We start from the raw sequence: 21,203 nt of genomic DNA on the forward strand, positions 1-21,203 counted from the left end.
CAATTTATGGACATATTCCGTTTCAGTCATGTCGGTTTCACACAAAATACCTCTATTTTGACCATCATAGATTTTAATTAACATCCTGAAAAGTGGGAATAACTATATGATCTTCTTTTTTTTCAGATTAAATGCATCAAAACAATTCATTTAGTCAGCAAATTGTTAAAAAATATACAACATGTAAGAAGACATTTTTTGGGGGGAGGGGGAGGGGGGTGATTAATAACAGACCCTAACCCATTTTTTTAAACAAATCTTTAAAGTCAACCCTTCAATTTAAATGTAATCTAAATATATGAAATAGTATTAAACACTTGTTTCCATAGGTATATTATGTACAAAACATTCATTTAATCATAGTTAACCCAAAATAATAGCATGTCCCAGTCGAAACAAAAAATTACGGTCAAGGGAGACTCATTCCAAAAATATGATTTTTACATTTTGTTATGGATTATTGGTTTGGATATCTTCAATCACATTTGCAACAACAAAATGTTCAACATTAATTGTTTTGAGGTTAAACAAAAACAATCCATACTGAAGGCACTACTAGGTAAATTGCCAATCCTATGGATCTAACAATTACAATGTGCAGTTGCGACTTTGACCTTTAACATAAGCACGAGTATCACCCCTCAGCTCCGTTAGTACCCATCTTCACAGAAGCAAACAAAAACTTGTTACTTGCCCTTGCTATGAAGCACAGGCATACTAAAATGTATAATAAAACTTGTATTGTAATGTGTACAACCATTCCAGAGCCTTAGGTGTAAAGGCCAAATAGAGAGACAGCAACCTTTGTTTTAAAAATTGTTTAGGCATGAGATTCATATAGTGACACTGTTTTCAATAAAAAAAAATGATTTTTATTGATAGACATGAAGATGTTCAATGTACATAAACAAAAGACAATGTTACATAACTATACTATAGTAACTACTTTAAAGAGGTTAATACCCTGCAGGAGCAATACCTGACAATTTGAACTTCCCCATAAACTCAATAAGGCATTACTCCCAAAGACCTTTAACCAAATTCTATCAAAATTTTTTATGTATATTTATAACGACACTTGGCAAGAGAATCAAATACAAAATATTTTTGTATTACATTTACCTAAGATTTTAATTTATGAAGGAAACATTTAGAAACTTACTTGGGTTATAACTATTTTGATATGAGCGTCACTGATGAGTCTTGTGTAGACGAAACGCGCGTCTGGCGTACTAAATTATAATCCTGGTACCTTTGATAACTATTAACACCACTGGGTTGATGCCTCTGCTGGTGGACGTTTCGTCCCCGAGGGTATCACCAGCCCAGTAGTCAGCACTTCGGTGTTGACATGAATTTCAATTATGTGGTCATTTTTATAAATTTCCTGTTTACAAAACTTTGAATTTTTCGAAAAACTAAGGATTTTCTTATCCCAGGCATAGATTACCTTAGCCGTATTTGGCACAACTTTTTGGAATTTTGGATCCTCAATGCTCTTCAACTTTTTATTTGTTTGAGTTATAACTATTTTGATATGAGCATCACTGATGAGTCTTGTGTAGACGAAACGCGCGTCTGGCGTACTAAATTATAATCCTGGTACCTTTGATAACTATTAACACCACTGGGTCGATGCCTCTGCTGGTGGACGTTTCGTCCCCGAGGGTATCACCAGCCCAGTAGTCAGCACTTCGGTGTTGACATGAATTTCAAATATGTGGTCATTTTTATAAATTTCCTGTTTACAAAACTTTGAATTTTTCGAAAAACTAAGGATTTTCTTATCCCAGGCGTATTACCTTAGCCGTATTTGGCACAACTTTTTTGGAATTTTGGATCCTCAATGCTCTTCAACTTTTTATTTGTTTGGGTTATAACTATTTTGATATGAGCGTCACTGATGAGTCTTGTGTAGACGAAACGCGCGTCTGGCGTACTAAATTATAATCCTGGTACCTTTGATAACTATTAAATGCAGTAAATAATATAAGGAGTCATTCTACACTTTCTGAATGTTGAGATCAATATTAACTAATAAGTCATGAAGTTCCACAATAGTTTATCAAGGACATATTTGGATATTTATATTTTTTCTATCATTTTTGTCAAGTAATTAGGAAATGCTTATGTTTTAATAAAATTTGTAATAATGAGCTCTTTCTACAAGAATTTTAGCCAATTTTTAAAATATAAATTTTCGAAAGAGAAGATTTTTTAAATTTAAGTTAACAATAACAAATTCTGAATGAAGACTAGATAATATTCATTGTGAGATAAAGCTGACATTAGACAAGTGCACTAAAAATTATTAACTTTCATTGCATGAATTCTTAAAATATTGAGAAATAGCTGCAATAATTTTTGATGATTTGGTAACTCTTGGTCCTTTTCCACAACTTTCTGACAAAATTTTCTGTAATCCCTCTTCTCCTCTAGAATGTGCTAATTTGAGAGCTGCATAGTTCAAGTTGCTTGTTGCAATTTTCTTACACATTGTTTTTGATAAAATGGTTTCATTCACAAGAATTTGAAGTGATGGCAAATTAGTTGCTGCAACATTTAATTTTATTACTACCACTGGGTGGATGCCTCTGCTGGTGGACTATTAGTCCCCGAGGGTATCACCAGCCCAGTAGCCAGTACTTCGGTACTGGCATGAAAATACGGATTTTTTGTGTTATTTAAATTTGCTGTTACGAAATATTAGAAATTATTATAAATTAAGGAATGTATCTCCCTCATGCAAAGCTCTGATTCCTTTCACGGATTTGGCTATACTTTTTGGACCTTTTGGATTATAGCTCTTCATCATTTATATAAGCTTTGGATTTCAAATATTTTGGCCACGAGCATCACTGAAGAGACATGAATTGTCGAAATGCGCATCTGGTGCAAGAAAATTGGTACCGTTAATTTTATTAAACTTTCATGGCAAAAGAGTGCATAAGCTAATGAAAAAAATGCTGTTTTCCTACTTTCTTCCTTGATTTTATGTGTAGTGAATAATTTATGTAAAATTCTTACATCGTCCATGGCATTATGAGCAGAATATTCTTGCTGTAGAAAATGTGAAACTAATGATTGTTGAGAATATGACGATAAACCAGGATGTTGCGAACGAAATAAAAGTTTGGTATCAAGAAAACCAGACACAGAATTATTAAACTTCTCGATTTTTCCAACTGCTTCTAAAGCATTAAACAGAACATGGCAATCAAAAGATTAAATATTGTGTCCATACAGACATATTCCACTTCCAATTTTTGAGAAAAAATCAATAAATGCATCTAAAGCACTAGATATGTTAGTTGATTCAACAAATTTTCCATTGTGATGCATTCGTCCATTTCGTACAGTAATACCAGTAACCTCTGATGCTGATGAAGAAATTGGTACTTTTGGTTTGACGTAACATTGCCACTATTTATTACCACACACTGCAGCCATCTGTGTTATATGGGAGTTGCGACCTGTAATTAAACAAATGATATTTAACCACTGTCATTGTTGCCATTTTGTAAAAAGTTGAAATGCACATGCATCTGTACGTGCCTGTCCTAAGTCAGGAGCCTTTTACTCAGTGGTTGTCGTTTGTTTATGTGTTACATAAATTTATTTCTGCTTCATTTTTTTGTGCATAAAAAAGGACGTTGGTTTACTCGTTTGTATTGTTTAAGATTGTAAATTGTTGGCCTTTTATACCTGACTATTGGGTATGAGCTCTGCTCATTTTTGTAGGCCTATACTTGTAAATTTCTGTGTCATTTTGGTCCCTTGTGGAGATTTGTCTCATTGGCAATCATACCACATCTTCTTTTTTATATGAAGTGTCAACAGAAAATGTGGATGACAGCATCGTTTCATTATATTATACACAGCAACCTTTAGTAGTTGTGTAAGATAGATCTCATTATGAAGCCAGCAATTATCATTGATATGTAATTCTAACATGACGTTGTTGATGTCATAGCAACCTAAATAATAGTGAACCTTGTTGCAAATGAAAGACAAATAATGCACGTTGAGCTATAACAATTTCCTCTATAAAATTTCATCTAAATTTATAGTAATTTCATGCATATCATTGGCTGATATTGTCCTTATAAATTTCAGTAAAACTTTGTATTGCATCAATTGAAGTTATCTCCCTTATACCATTGATATATAAAAAAAAAAAGATGGTTTGATTTACATAACACTGTCCATATTTTTTTTTTCATTTTTAAAATAATTAATTCAATATGAATATATAAAATCAGGATAAATTCTTTACACAGTGTAATTGACCTAATATGGAATATATAGGGCCAGTAAAATTCATTTCAGCTTTTGTCTCTTCTCACCAAATATGAATTTTATTGATCAGATAAATTCTTGTATTAGGACAGTTACACATTATGTTACTAATAACTATAATCATAACAAACTGTAATACCTAATCCAGTGGTTTCTAAATCGAAACAAACATATGCAACATCATCTGGAATCTCAACATCAGCTGGTGGTATTCTTGGTGCTGGAATTTCTGTGATATCATGGCTTTTGAGTGCAACACAGCTTCTGTAGCTATCCCCTTCTCCGAGCTCAGAAGCTGCATAGGACTTGCTCCTGAAAAATAAATACAAAATCATCAACCTTAAATAAAGAATTTTGTAGCACTTTGACCACAGGCACTTGTTTCTATCTATACGAAGGTCGACTATCTATATAAATATTCTATTTATATGGATAGAAACAAGTGCCTGTGACTTTGACGGTGACTTTCAATGAAATAAACATTAATTTTATCTATTGTGTTGTCAAAGATATCTTGGGTACAGGGTAAAAAATATTCAAGCTAGACATTCTAAGGGGAATAACTCCTCTAATTGTCAAAGTTTCTGAAAATAATAGATACTATTTTATCAAGCTAAATAAGGAAGATCTAGTCTGTCTTTATTTGTCTCAATTAACTCTTAAAGTATCAGAGCTATCATGCACCAATAATTTATCCCATTGTTGTTTTTATCCCTAGGAGCTAAATTTACTTGTTGGTACAAATAATTGACACAAAGAGGCAAATCTTGCACAATTTTGATATAACAGGAATACTTTCCTTGTTTCAAACTTTTCCAACCTCATCCAATCAAAAATGTATTAAGAAAATATTAGAAAAGATGTTGCCTTAAAAATTATACACATGTAACTTATAAGAAATGATATTATTACCAATACTCAAAAAAATTGTGGTATAGTATATACATGTATTTATGAATTGTGGTGCTCAATTGTGCACAAATAAATTTGATTTATTGTGTTTTGAATAAAGAAAAAGATTTATCAGAGTTTCCCATTGGTGTGCCATTTGAGTAAAGTACATATTGATAAATACATAATTAATTTCTACCCCTTATATATTTTCTTATACATGTATATGAAACTGTCAAAAGACCAGCAAACAGGGTAAAAGTTATCATAATCGGTTTTGATGTTGTGCACTAATGTTTACATACTTTTTAGATTTGAGTGCAAGTCTCTTTATCTTTGCTTTCCTAGTAGTGGCAATTGCTCTTCTCTTTCTACTTTGCAAGTCTTTCAGTTGTGCTAGGCGAATAGTATGTGCACCTGGGGACAATCCCATTCGTTTATGGACCTGAAATATAAAAATAGATGTTACAAGATGAAGATATGCAAATAAGTAAAGAAGTTTAAATAAGAATAAAAATTTCAAGGCCTTAACTGAGTTCTTTTGTGTAATACTTAAATTATCAATAAGCTGCATGATATCATAAAGTTTGTAAGTGTAATCCCTATATAATAATTAAGTCCTAACAAGATAATCATAACAAAATCTTTTTCATTTCATTTCTGTATATATATATGCATGACATGATATAGGTTCAACTTATTTGATTTCAAATGTATTCCTTTTTAGCTCAATTACTCATTATTCTCACCAATGATACGTATGTGTAACCAATGTTCTTTTGTAGTACACTTCCAGCAACCCTGTAGTTTAAGCTGGCTGATCTACTGTAATGATGTGACTTAGGTGCTTTTGAACCAACTGTTTTGTTAAAGCTTTCATTTGCTTGCGTGCTGCCCAACGATGCTAGCTTTTCTGCATGACTGATGTAGGAATCGAAAACTTCTGTCAAGGTTTCCTTTAATTTTTTTATCTTGTATGGGGTTTCCATTAGGAAGAGATTTGTAGACCTCCTGTGGATTTGTTATGAAGCGACACCACGATTTGTTACACTGACTGTGATCTCCGAAAGGGTGCTTTGATAAAGATTTTAAGGCTTTCTCCATTACAATGGTGTTACCATGATTTTGTGCAATGACATAGTTGAAGCATTTCTTTAAATATTTAATAATTGTAGATGTCAAGCTTTTGTTTGAATTATGAAGTTTATACAATGTTTTACTAAAGTTCTTTTTTACGTGGTTTTTGTCTGATATTTTCTTAATGTTGGCATCTACATGTCAGTCTTGCTATGGTGGTTGAATCATCATCTCCAATAACTGTTCCTGTTTTAAAACCCTTTGCATTGCACTCTGACACCATTTCAACTATCATGTCCTGCTCCATGGCTTTTGCTGATCCCTCCCAGTTTTTTCTGCAGTCATGATCTTCAGCAGGTTCATTTCTGCTTGCAGCACTTGAACAAACTCTACATGATCTTGATCGTACTTTGTAGTTGGTTATCTTTCCAGTGTGTTTTCCTATCATTGAACAGTGTCCTAAAAATTAAAAAGATTATTTATTTCACTCCCTAAGACTGTTTAAAATATATGCCATGATTTTCTAATTTATTTTGCAATAACCTTTTAATAACAATGGGTTTCAAAAATTGTGACATCAATTTCGACTTGAATGTATAATTTTTGTGTACACTGCAGCTGTGCTAAATGTGCAGTCAAATTGCATTGACCGTATAATCATTTCTTATCATTTTTTTTATGTACAGTCACTAACTGTATGTATATCTCCCTTTTTATGATAATAAGCTGCTTCTCGGCTGACTACTTCACTTTGTTCATCAGTTTTAGTGAAGTGTAATACAAGTGGATTCCAGTTTTATGTATGTGACCGGTTGACAATTCCTTTCCGTTGAGTTTTATTTATGTCATTCACAGAATTTTTACGTCATTCGGACCAAATTCAATAATGATGGTTTTTATCCTAAATATTTCATCTGAAACCATATATTTAGAATGACCATGAATTTGTCATATTAGAATAAAAATAATTCATTAAGTTATTTTTAGACATGGTATTCCCCATCTGCCATGGTATTTGCTAGGGTATTTCCCATCTGCCATGGTATTTGCTAGGGTATTTCCCATCTGCCATGGTATTTGCTAGCAAATGACCCGGTACATGGAATTCCCTAGTGGCAAATAACCCGGCAGAGAAAAGAATATCTCAATATATAGAAATTGGTGAACAATACCATGTTTCTCATCCAATCAAAATACAGCATTATTACATAAGGTGGAATTATGTTGAGAATAAGACTGTCAGTTTTCTCAATTGAATTGTTTCATGTCTGGTTTTTTTTTAGCATATTATACATTATTGGTCTTTATTATTGTTGAAGGCTGTATGGTTGCCTATAATTGCTTATAACAACTGTATTTGAAATAGGTAGATATTTTATACAATATAGTTATCTCATTGCCAATCAAACAACATCTCTTTTTCTATACGATTAATATTAATGCAGAAAGTCCATGTAGACAAAAGAAAATTCAAAGTGCATTTTCACCGTGAATTAAAATTGTCCACATGTATACATGGGCAATCATTATATTCTTGACTGGGTACAAACATTAAAATAATAAAAATGTTTGAGTTGAATCAGGTTTTAAAATGTTTTCAAACCTCCAATTCACATATATATATGAAAATTGTTTTTAATTTCCAGCAGCAGATCCAGAACTTTTTGTAAGGAGGGGTGGCACTGACTCTGATCGCTCCAGTTATGCTTCAGTGATTCCCTATATTACAAACTAAATATGTTACACCAAGGGGGGTGGGGTATTGTAAATTCAAAAATTATTGTGTATTGTGATGTTTGGATATCTACATTCTTGAGGAAAAGAAGATAATGTCATACTCAAAACATTATTTTTTTAATCCTTCTTTATCTTTCTATAAAGGTTCATACCTGACAAACTGTCATATGCTTTTTCACTTCCCCTTTTCTGCCAACCAGCATCAACTGATACAGCTAACTCATCATCACCTGTTTGTCTAAAAATTGTAAATAGAAGAGTATGTATGATTCTTAAATAAGATATTGTCATGAATGTGTAAACTAAAATTAGGAATCTTTGCTACCATTAGCAAAAATATTGCCAGTTTATTATACAAATTTAAATTTTATTCATTTTCAAAGCTTTTATGCACTACTTTCTTTTATGTGATATTTTTGCATAAAAATGAAATTATTTACAAGTTTTTTGTTTTCAATTTCAATTTCCTGCAAATCTCAGGATTCCTGCATTCATGTGTATTGTGCATGAAAAGTTCACTTAAAAGTAGTTTTGGAAACATGGTTTATCAAAGTGTAAACCAAATGAAACATTCATATTGACCAATCATATTCATGTATTTATTGTTATGCAAATCAATTTATATAAGAATTATAATAATATAGTCAATTTTTATAGAGATTAATGTACTGTGTGACCTTTTTCATATGTGCCCTGGTATTATCAAGAGACTCCTATACACTGGAAAAATATTGCAAATAGGACTTAATTGTTTTCTTCCAGTCATTACACATATACATGTATATGCAAAAAGCACTATATTAAAATGAAGTAAATTAATAAGATTAAAAGTTCTTTAAATATGTAGATAACAAAATCTTCTTTTAAAATGTGTATATATTTACTGTGATGTTATTCTCTGTTCTTCAATCATCCATTCTTTAGTAGAATTCTGTGCCATTGCCTCTAGTGCATCACCAGTCTCCCTTTGTCTTCTATCCAGCATAGCATGACTAACAGCAGGTATATTTAGAGAGGTCAAGAGGCTGTTTATCTGTGTTATACCAATCCCAGCATGAAGCACACCTATAGAATTAGTAAACATTTTGAGTAATACTTTAAAGTTTGCAAATTTAGAGAAAAAACAATCTTTCTCAATTCACATGAGTAAATATGAAAATCAGCTCTGTAATAATTAGTAATTAGCATGTTTAGCTATTTACATACACAAATTACAATGTAAACAGTAATGTCATCAATTTATCAAACCAACTAGGGCATTATATATCATGACTTGTATATAATAGGTTTTTATGTCTGGTTATAATTAGACCTGTTTTAATAATTAATAAACCCTATTTGAGAACAAATGTCTTTAAATATGACTTAAACCACCTTTTATTCAGCATATATTTGAAAATTATGAAGTAATACTGCACAACCAATAGCTAAATTGGAATGATTGATTTATGGAGAGTTAAAAATCATTATACATTTGCATGTTTGCCATGTTATTGTTTATTGTTTAACTGATATTGTATAGTAGTTTGTTTTTAGTACACTTGTTGTTTTGCAACCCTCTTAATCTTCCTTCAAAGCTCCCCTGACACTTTTTACATGAGGGTGTAGATACATGTACATGTATAGGGCTACCAGAATCTAGAATAATGGGTCAAAAAATTAAGAATGGAGAAAAACTTGCCTTTAAAAGGCCAACAAATAATGAATAGAGATTAAAGGGGTGCTAAAATGTAGGGAATAACTGCAAGTGAGTGCAAGAATTAAAGAAGGGATAAAAAATATATCTTGATTGCAGAAAACAATATGTCTAGAATATTGCAGTTATCAAGTTTAATTACAGTATAGCCATATACATATATTCACATGTATTAGACAGTTGGTTTTACACTAGTAATTTTGGGCCGCGTTATAGCTTTTTGTTTTTTGTGAGCCAGGCTCTGTGTTGAAGGCAGTACATTGACCTGTTTACTATTTTAAATTTGTATTTTTGGATGGATAGTTGTCTCATGGGCACTCACACCACATCTTCCTATATCTATGTCCATTGTTTTTAAAGAAAGAAGAGACAAATTCATATTCCTGATAAGTATACTGCACATTTCCTGATTTAGATATGTGGGCAATTAGTTCATGTGTTTGTACATTGTACATCACAGGCACTTGTTTCTATCCATACGAAGGTGGACTATATGGATAGTCGACCTTCTTATGGATAGAAACAAGTGCCTGTGTTGTACATGTATGTATTTTTATGTGTTCTTTTTGACTATATAACATGTAGGAATAAGATTAGATACAGTGTATATTGAACATGTCTTACCAGTGGCTAACTTTGTGTTCATGTCAAACACCTGCTTGTGTCTCTTTCCTGTTGGTACAGTGTTTACGAAATGGCAAACAGTATTCATGCATTGTATCTTCAAAAGTGCCCCCAGACCATAGTTCAATACACGGGTTGTATGTGATAGTGATAACGGATTGTTACACATCTTACATCCAGCCAGACCATCTGCAAGAACAGAGAGCTCAACAACCCGCCTTCCTTCTCTCCAGTCATCACTGTCTCCGACATTTACATTTTTTTCCACAAAGGATAAATCGGGAAAATCCCGTGTGACACACTCATCAGGGCGGACAGGGTTTGTCGTCTGAGGTAAACCAGAACAATAGCCGTGCTCTCTATCTAACTGGTGTATGTTCCATCGCCTAACTTGGGTAGCTGAAACATTCTCTAGTCGTTTAAATTGTTTTTCATTGCGAAAATATCCCCGATTACGTCCCATTTATAATTGTTCTGTCACCTGACGACATAAATAAACAATGCCGTAAATTATTGTTTTGCGTCGTAAAGTAAAACATAACGAATATTTGGTTCTTTTGCAGTATGTTAGTATGCAAATAAATAATAGAAAAGTTTTTTCCATGCGTATATTAACCATCAAAAACCCTTATTTTATTTATTTAATCGACTATATTTTACGACATCATACGGTAACTCGATATGCGCGGCGCATTCAAAAACAGCCGAGCGAGCTTCCTTAAATCGGTCATTTGGTCAAGACAAATTTATCATATGTATTGATAATTGTATTTGATGTTATCTTTGATCGGTCATATGATCAAGAGGTTTTCTAAGATGTATTGACAATTGTATTTGAAGTCAAATTGAACCAACGAAACTTTCATTATAAAAATGTTATATTTTTCAGTAATTGTACAATAATTGTACATACCGTAACAGCAAACCTGTTTTTGGTATAATGATAATTTTCATGCATTTTACTGTAAATTTGACATTTTTTTGGATAATTGTTCATGATGTTAACTTAAATCGGTCAATTGATCAAGACAAATTATGATATGTATTGATAATTGTATTTGATGTTACCTTAAAACGGTCATATGATCAAGATGTTTTCTTAGATGTATTGACAATTGTATTTGAAGTCAACTTGAACCAACGAAACCTTTAATATAAAAATGTAATATTTTTCAGTAATTGTATAATAATTGTACATAATGTAACAGCAAACTTGTTTCTGGTATATTGATCATTTTCATGCATTTTATTGTAAATGTGAATTTTTTTTATAATTGTATTTGATGTAACCTCCATCGGTCAATTGATCAAGATAATTTTATTATATGTATTGATAATTGTATTTGATGATACCTTTAATCGGTCATATTATCAAGATATTTTCTAAGATGACTTGACAATTGTATTTGAAGTCGACTTGAACCAACAAAACCTTTAATATAAAAATGTAATATTTTTCAGTAATTGTATAATAATTGTACATAATGTAACAGCTAACCTGTTTGGTATATTGATCATTTTCGTGCATTTTACTGTAAATTTGACATTTTTTTATAATTGTATTTGGTGTAACCTTTATCGGTCAATTGATCAAGATAATTTTATTATACGTATTGATAATTGTATGTGATGTTTCCTTTAATCGGTCATATGATCAAGATGTTTTCTAAGATGACTTGACAATTGTATTTGAAGTCGACTTGAACCAACGAAACCTTTAATATAAAAATGTAATATTTTTCAGTAATTGTATAATAATTGTACATAATGTAACAGTAAACCTTTTTTGGTATAATGATCATTTTCAGGCATTTTTGTGTAAATTTGACATTTTTTTATAATTGTATTTGATAAAACCTTCATCGGTCAATTGATCAAGATAATTTTATAATATGTATTGACATTTGATGTTACCTGAAATCGGTCATTTGATCAAGACAAATTTATTATATGTAGTGATAATTGTATTTGATGTTACCTGTAATCGGTCATATGATCAAGATGTTTTCTAAGATGTATTGACAATTGTATTTGAAGTCAACTTGAGCCAACGAAACCTTTAATATATAATTGTAATATTTTGCAGTAATTGTATAATAATTGTACATAATGTTACAGTAAACCTTTTTTTTGTATAATAATCATTTTCATGCATTTTTGTGTAAATTTGATATTTATTTATAATTGTATTTGATGTAACCTTCATCGGTCGATTGATCAAGATAATTTCATAATATGTATCTACATGTGATGTTACTTAGAATCGGTCATTTGATAAAGACACATTTATTATATGTATTGATAATTGTATTTGATGTTACCTTTAATCGGTCATATGATCAAGATGTTTTCTAAGATGTATTGACAATTGTATTCGAAGTCAACTTGAACCAACGAAACCTTTATTATAAAATTGTAATATTTTTAAGTAATTGTATAATTATTGTACATAATGTAACAGTAAACCTTTTTTGTATAATGATCATTTTCATGCATTTTGGTGTAAATTTGATATTTTTTTATAATTGTATTTGATGTTACCTTAAATCGATCATTTGATCAAGACAAATTTATTATATGTAGTGATAATTGTATTTGATGTTACCTTTAATCGGTCATATGATCAAGATGTTTTCTAAGATGAATTGACAATTGTATTTGAAGTCGACCTCAACCAACGAAACCTTTAAAATAAAAATGAATTTTTTTTCAGTAACTGTATAATAATTGTACATAATGTAACAGCAAACCTGTTTTTGGTATAATGATCATTTTCATGTATTTTTGGTCTAAATTTGACATTTCTTTATAAGTTTATTTGATATAACCTTCATCGGTCAATTGATCAAGATAATTTTATAATACTTATTGACATTTGATGTTACCTGAAATCGGTCATTTGATCAAGACAAATTTATTATATGTATTGATAATTGTATTTGATGTTACCTTTAATCGGTCATATGATCAAGATGTTTTCTAAGATGTATTGACAATTGTATTCGAAGTCAACTTGAACCAACGAAACCTTTATTATAAAATTGTAATATTTTTCAGTAATTGTATAATAATTGTACATAATGTAACAGCAAACCTGTTTTTGGTATATTGGTAATTTTCATGCATTTTACTGTAAATTTGACATTTTTTTTTCATAATTGTATTTGATGTAACCTGTATCGGTCAATTGATCAAGATAATTTTATTATATGTATTGATAATTGTATTAGATGTTACTTTTAATCGGTCATATGATCAAGATGTTTTCTAAGATGTATTGACAATTGTATTTGAAGTCAACTTGAACCAACGAAATCTTTATTATAAAATTGTAATATTTTTCAGTTATTTTATAATAATTATACATAATGTAACAGCAAACCTGTTTTTGGTATAATGATGATTTTCGTCCATTTTACTGTAAATTTGACATTTTTTATAATTGTATTTGATGTAACCTTTATCGGTCAATTGATCAAGATAATTTTATTATATGAATTGATAATTGTATTGTTGTTACCTTAAATCGGTCATAAGATCAAGATGTTTTCTAAGATGAATTGACATTTGTATTTGAAGTCGACTTGAACCAACGAAACCTTTAATTTAAAAATTTAATATTTTTCAGTAATTGTATAATAATTGTACATAATGTAACAGCAAACCTGTTTTTGGTATAATAGTCATTTTCATGCATTTTAATGTAAATTTGACATTTTTTTCATAATTGTATTTGATGTAACCTCAAGATAATTTTATCATATGTATTGACATGTGATGTTACTTAGAATCGGTCATTTGATCAAGACAAATTTATTATATGTATTGATAACTGTATTTGATGTTACCTTTAATCAGTCATATGATCAAAATGTTTTCTAAGATGTATTGACAATTGTAGTCGAAGTCAACTTGAAGCAACGAAACCTTTATTAGAAAAATGTTATATTTTTCAGTAATGGTATAATAATTGTACATAATGTAACAGCAAACCTGTTTTTGGTATATTGGTCATTTTCATGCATTTTACTGTAAATTTGACATTTTTTTTCATAATTGTATTTGATGTAACCTCCATCGGTCAATTGATCAAGATAATTTTATAATATGTATTGACATTTGAAGTTACCTAAAATCGGTCATTTGATCACGACAAATTTATTATATGTATTGATGATTGTAGTTGATGTTACCTTAAATCGATCATTTGATCAAGATGTTTTCTAAGATGTATTGTGAATTGTATTTGAAGTCAACTTGAACCAACGAAACCTTTATTATGAAATTTTAATATTTTTCAGTAATTGTATAATAATTGTACATAATGTTACAGTAAACCTTTTTTTGGTATAATAATCATTTTCATGCATTTTTGTGTAAATTTTATATTTTTTTATAATTGTATTTGATGTAACCTTCATCGGTCAATTGATCAAGATAATTTTATTATATGTATTGATAATTGTATTTGACGCTACCTTTAATCGGTCATAAGATCAAGATGTTTTCTAAGATGAATTGACAATTGTATTTGAAGTCGACCTCAACCAACGAAACCTTTAAAATAGAAATGTAATATTTTTCAGTAACTGTATAATAATTGTACATAATGTAACAGCAAACCTGTTTTTGGTATATTGGTCATTTTCATGCATTTTACTGTAAATTTGACATTTTTTTCATAATTGTATATGATGTAAGTAACCTTCATCGGTCAATTGATCAAGATAATTTTATAATATGTATTGACATTTGAAGTTACCTAAAATCGGTCATTTGATCAAGACAAATTAATTATATGTATTGATAATTGTATTTGATGTTACCTATAATCGGTCATATGATCAAGATGTTTTCTAAGATGTATTGACAATTGTATTTGAAGTCAACTTGAACCAACGAAACTTTTAATATAAAATTGTAATATTTTTTAGTTATTTTATAATAATTATACATAATGTAACAGCAAACCTGTTTTTGGTATATTGATCATTTTCATGCATTTTACTGTAAATTTGACATTTTTTTATAATTGTATTTGATGTAACCTTCATCGGTCAATTGATCAAGATAATTTTATTATATGTATTGATAATTGTATTTGATATTACCTTTAATCGGTCATTAGATCAAGATTTTTTCTAAGATGAATTGACAATTGTATTTGAAGTCGACTTCAACCAACGAAACAATTAATATAAAAATGTAATATTTTTCAGTAACTGTATAATAATTGTACATAATGTAACAGCAAACCTGTTTTTTGCATATTGGTAATTTTCATGCATTTTACTGTAAATTTGACATTTTTTCCATAATTGTATATGATGTAACCTGTATCGGTCAATTGATCAAGATAATTTTATTATATGTATTGATAATTGTATTAGATGTTACTTTTAATCGGTCATATGATCAAGATGTTTTCTAAGATGTATTGACAATTGTATTTGAAGTCAACTTGAACCAACGAAATCTTTATTATAAAATTGTAATATTTTTCAGTTATTGTATAATAATTGTACATAATGTAACAGCAAACTTGTTTTTGGTATATTGGTCATTTTCATGCATTTTACTGTAAATTATATTATTTTTTTTTCATAATTGTATTTGATGTAACCTTCATCGGTCAATTGATCAAGATAATTTTAAATTATGTATTGACATTTGAAGTTACCTAAAATCGGTCATTTGATCACGACAAATTTATTATATGTATTGATAATTGTATTTGATGTAACCTTAAATCGGTCATTTGATCAAGATGTTTTCTAAGATGAATTGTCAATTGTATTTGAAGTCAAGTTGAACCAACAAAACCTTTATTTTAAAATTGTAATATTTTTCAGTAATTGTATAATAATTGTACATAATGTTACAGTAAACCTTTTTTTGGTATAATAATCATTTTCATGCATTTTTGTGTAAATTTGATATTTTTTTATAATTGTATTTGATGTAACCTTCATCGGTCGATTGATCAAGATAATTTCATAATATGTCTCTACATGTGATGTTACTTAGAATCGGTCATTTGATAAAAACAAATTTATTATATGTATTGATAACTGTATTTGATGTTACCTTTAATCGGTCATATGATCAAGATGTTTTCTAAGATGTATTGACAATTGTATTTGAAGTCAACTTGAACCAACGAAACCTTTATTATAAAATTGTAATATTTTTCAGTAATTGTATAATAATTGTACATAATGTAACAGTAAACCTTTTTTGGTATAATGATCATTTTCATGCATTTTTGTGTAAATTTGAAATTTTTTTATAATTGTATTTGATAAAACCTTTATCGGTCAATTGATCAAGATAATTTTATAATATGTATTGACATTTGATGTTACCTGAAATCGGTCATTTGATCAAGACAAATTTATTATATGTATTGATAATTAAATTTGATGTTAACATAAATCGGTCATTTGATCAAGACAAATTTATTATATGAAGTGATAATTGTATTTGATGTTACCTTTAATCGGTCACATGATCAAGATGTTTTCTAAGATGTATTGACAATTGTATTTGAAGTCAACTTGAGCCAACGAAACCTTTATTATATAATTGTAATATTTTGCAGTAATTGTATAATAATTGTACATAATGTTACAGTAAACCTTTTTTTTTGTATAATAATCATTTTCATGCATTTTGGTGTAAATTTGATATTTTTTTATAATTGTATTTGATGTAACCTTCATCGGTCAATTGATCAAGATAATTTCATAATATGTATCTACATGTGATGTTACTTAGAATCAGTCATTTGATAAAGACAAATTTATTATATGTATTGATAACTGTATTTGATGTTACCTTTAATCGGTCATATGATCAAGATGTTTTCTAAGATGTATTAACAATTGTATTTGGAGTCAACTTGAACCAACGAAACCTTTATTATAAAATTGTCATATTTTTCAGTAATTGTATAATAATTGTACATAATGTAACAGTAAACCTTTTTTGGTATAATGATCAGTTTCGTGCATTTTTGTGTAAATTTGACATTTTTTTATAATTGTATTTGATAAAACCTTCATCGGTCAATTGATCAAGATAATTTTATAATATGTATTGACATTTGAAGTTACCTAAAATCGGTCATTTGATCACGACAAATTTATTATATGTATTGATAATTGTAGTTGATGTTACCTTAAATCGATCATTTGATCAAGATGTTTTCTAAGATGTATTGTCAATTGTATTTGAAGTCAACTTGAACCAACGAAACCTTTATTATAAAATTGTAATATTTTTCAGTAATTGTATAATAATTGTACATAATGTTCCAGTAAACCTTTTTTTGGTATAATAATCATTTTCATGCATTTTTGTGTAAATTTGATATTTTTTTATAATTGTATTTGATGTAACCTTCATCGGTCAATTGATCAAGATAATTTTATTATATGTATTGATAATTGTATTTGATGCTACCTTTAATCGGTCATAAGATCAAGATGTTTTCTAAGATGAATTGACAATTGTATTTGAAGTAACCTTCATCGGTCATTTGATCACGACAAATTTATTATATGTATTGATAATTGTAGTTGATGTTACCTTAAATCGATCATTTGATCAAGATGTTTTCTAAGATAATTAAATTTGATGTTAACATAAATCGGTCATTTGATCAAGACAAATTTATTATATGAAGTGATAATTGTATTTGATGTTACCTTTAATCGGTCACATGATCAAGATGTTTTCTAAGATGTATTGACAATTGTATTTGAAGTCAACTTGAGCCAACGAAACCTTTATTATATAATTGTAATATTTTGCAGTAATTGTATAATAATTGTACATTATGTTACAGTAAACCTTTTTTTTTTGTATAATAATCATTTTCATGCATTTTGGTGTAAATTTGATATTTTTTTATAATTGTATTTGATGTAACCTTCATCGGTCAATTGATCAAGATAATTTCATAATATGTATCTACATGTGATGTTACTTAGAATCAGTCATTTGATAAAGACAAATTTATTCTATGTATTGATAACTGTATTTGATGTTACCTTTAATCGGTCATATGATCAAGATGTTTTCTAAGATGTATTAACAATTGTATTTGGAGTCAACTTGAACCAACGAAACCTTTATTATAAAATTGTCATATTTTTCAGTAATTGTATAATAATTGTACATAATGTAACAGTAAACCTTTTTTGGTATAATGATCAGTTTCGTGCATTTTTGTGTAAATTTGACATTTTTTTATAATTGTATTTGATAAAACCTTCATCGGTCAATTGATCAAGATAATTTTATAATATGTATTGACATTTGAAGTTACCTAAAATCGGTCATTTGATCACGACAAATTTATTATATGTATTGATAATTGTAGTTGATGTTACCTTAAATCGATCATTTGATCAAGATGTTTTCTAAGATGTATTGTCAATTGTATTTGAAGTCAACTTGAACCAACGAAACCTTTATTATAAAATTGTAATATTTTTCAGTAATTGTATAATAATTGTACATAATGTTCCAGTAAACCTTTTTTTGGTATAATAATCATTTTCATGCATTTTTGTGTAAATTTGATATTTTTTTATAATTGTATTTGATGTAACCTTCATCGGTCAATTGATCAAGATAATTTTATTATATGTATTGATAATTGTATTTGATGCTACCTTTAATCGGTCATAAGATCAAGATGTTTTCTAAGATGAATTGACAATTGTATTTGAAGTCGACCTCAACCAACGAAACCTTTAAAATAAAAATGAAATTTTTTTTCAGTAACTGTATAATAATTGTACATAATGTAACAGCAAACCTGTTTTTGGTATAATGATCATTTTCATGTATTTTTGGTCTAAATTTGACATTTCTTTATAAGTTTATTTGATATAACCTTCATCGGTCAATTGATCAAGATAATTTTATAATACTTATTGACATTTGATGTTACCTGAAATCGGTCATTTGATCAAGACAAATTTATTATATGTATTGATAATTGTATTTGATGTTACCTTTAATCGGTCATATGATCAAGATGTTTTCTAAGATGTATTGACAATTGTATTCGAAGTCAACTTGAACCAACGAAACCTTTATTATAAAATTGTAATATTTTTCAGTAATTGTATAATAATTGTACATAATGTAACAGCAAACCTGTTTTTGGTATATTGGTAATTTTCATGCATTTTACTGTAAATTTGACATTTTTTTTTCATAATTGTATTTGATGTAACCTGTATCGGTCAATTGATCAAGATAATTTTATTATATGTATTGATAATTGTATTAGATGTTACTTTTAATCGGTCATATGATCAAGATGTTTTCTAAGATGTATTGACAATTGTATTTGAAGTCAACTTGAACCAACGAAATCTTTATTATAAAATTGTAATATTTTTCAGTTATTGTATAATAATTGTACATAATGTAACAGCAAACCTGTTTTTGGTATATTGGTAATTTTCATGCATTTTACTGTAAATTTGACATTTTTTTTTCATAATTGTATTTGATGTAACCTGTATCGGTCAATTGATCAAGATAATTTTATTATATGTATTGATAATTGTATTAGATGTTACTTTTAATCGGTCATATGATCAATATGTTTTCTAAGATGTATTGACAATTGTATTTGAAGTCAACTTGAACCAACGAAATCTTTATTATAAAATTGTAATATTTTTCAGTTATTTTATAATAATTATACATAATGTAACAGCAAACCTGTTTTTGGTATAATAATGATTTTCGTCCATTTTACTGTAAATTTGACATTTTTTATAATTGTATTTGATGTAACCTTTATCGGTCAATTGATCAAGATAATTTTATTATATGAATTGATAATTGTATTGTTGTTACCTTAAATCGGTCATAAGATCAAGATGTTTTATAAGATGAATTGACATTTGTATTTGAAGTCGACTTGAACCAACGAAACCTTTAATTTAAAAATTTAATATTTTTCAGTAATTGTATAATAATTGTACATAATGTAACAGCAAACCTGTTTTTGGTATAATAGTCATTTTCATGCATTTTAATGTAAATTTGACATTTTTTTCATAATTGTATTTGATGTAACCTCAAGATAATTTTTTCATATGTATTGACATGTGATGTTACTTAGAATCGGTCATTTGATCAAGACACATTTATTATATGTATTGATAACTGTATTTGATGTTACCTTTAATCAGTCATATGATCAAAATGTTTTCTAAGATGTATTGACAATTGTATTCGAAGTCAACTTGAAGCAACGAAACCTTTATTAGAAAAATGTTATATTTTTCAGTAATGGTATAATAATTGTACATAATGTAACAGCAAACCTGTTTTTGGTATATTGGTCATTTTCATGCATTTTACTGTAAATTTGACATTTTTTTTCATAATTGTATTTGATGTAACCTCCATCGGTCAATTGATCAAGATAATTTTATATGTATTGACATTTGAAGTTACCTAAAATCGGTCATTTGATCACGACAAATTTATTATATGTATTGATGATTGTAGTTGATGTTACCTTAAATCGATCATTTGATCAAGATGTTTTCTAAGATGTATTGTGAATTGTATTTGAAGTCAACTTGAACCAACGAAACCTTTATTATGAAATTTTAATATTTTTCAGTAATTGTATAATAATTGTACATAATGTTACAGTAAACCTTTTTTTGGTATAATAATCATTTTCATGCATTTTAGTGTAAATTTTATATTTTTTTATAATTGTATTTGATGTAACCTTCATCGGTCAATTGATCAAGATAATTTTATTATATGTATTGATAATTGTATTTGACGCTACCTTTAATCGGTCATAAGATCAAGATGTTTTCTAAGATGA

The 21,203-nt window shown here is 28.6% G+C and overlaps 1 pseudogene; it reads right to left on the reverse strand.

Moving 5' to 3' along the window:
- Positions 1-2,311: 2,311 nt before the first annotated feature.
- Positions 2,312-10,787, reverse strand: LOC134718044 (uncharacterized; annotated as a pseudogene).
- Positions 10,788-21,203: the final 10,416 nt, after the last annotated feature.

This window comes from Mytilus trossulus, chromosome 5, assembly GCF_036588685.1.
Source record: "Mytilus trossulus isolate FHL-02 chromosome 5, PNRI_Mtr1.1.1.hap1, whole genome shotgun sequence".
NCBI classification, from domain to species: Eukaryota; Metazoa; Mollusca; class Bivalvia; order Mytilida; family Mytilidae; genus Mytilus; species Mytilus trossulus.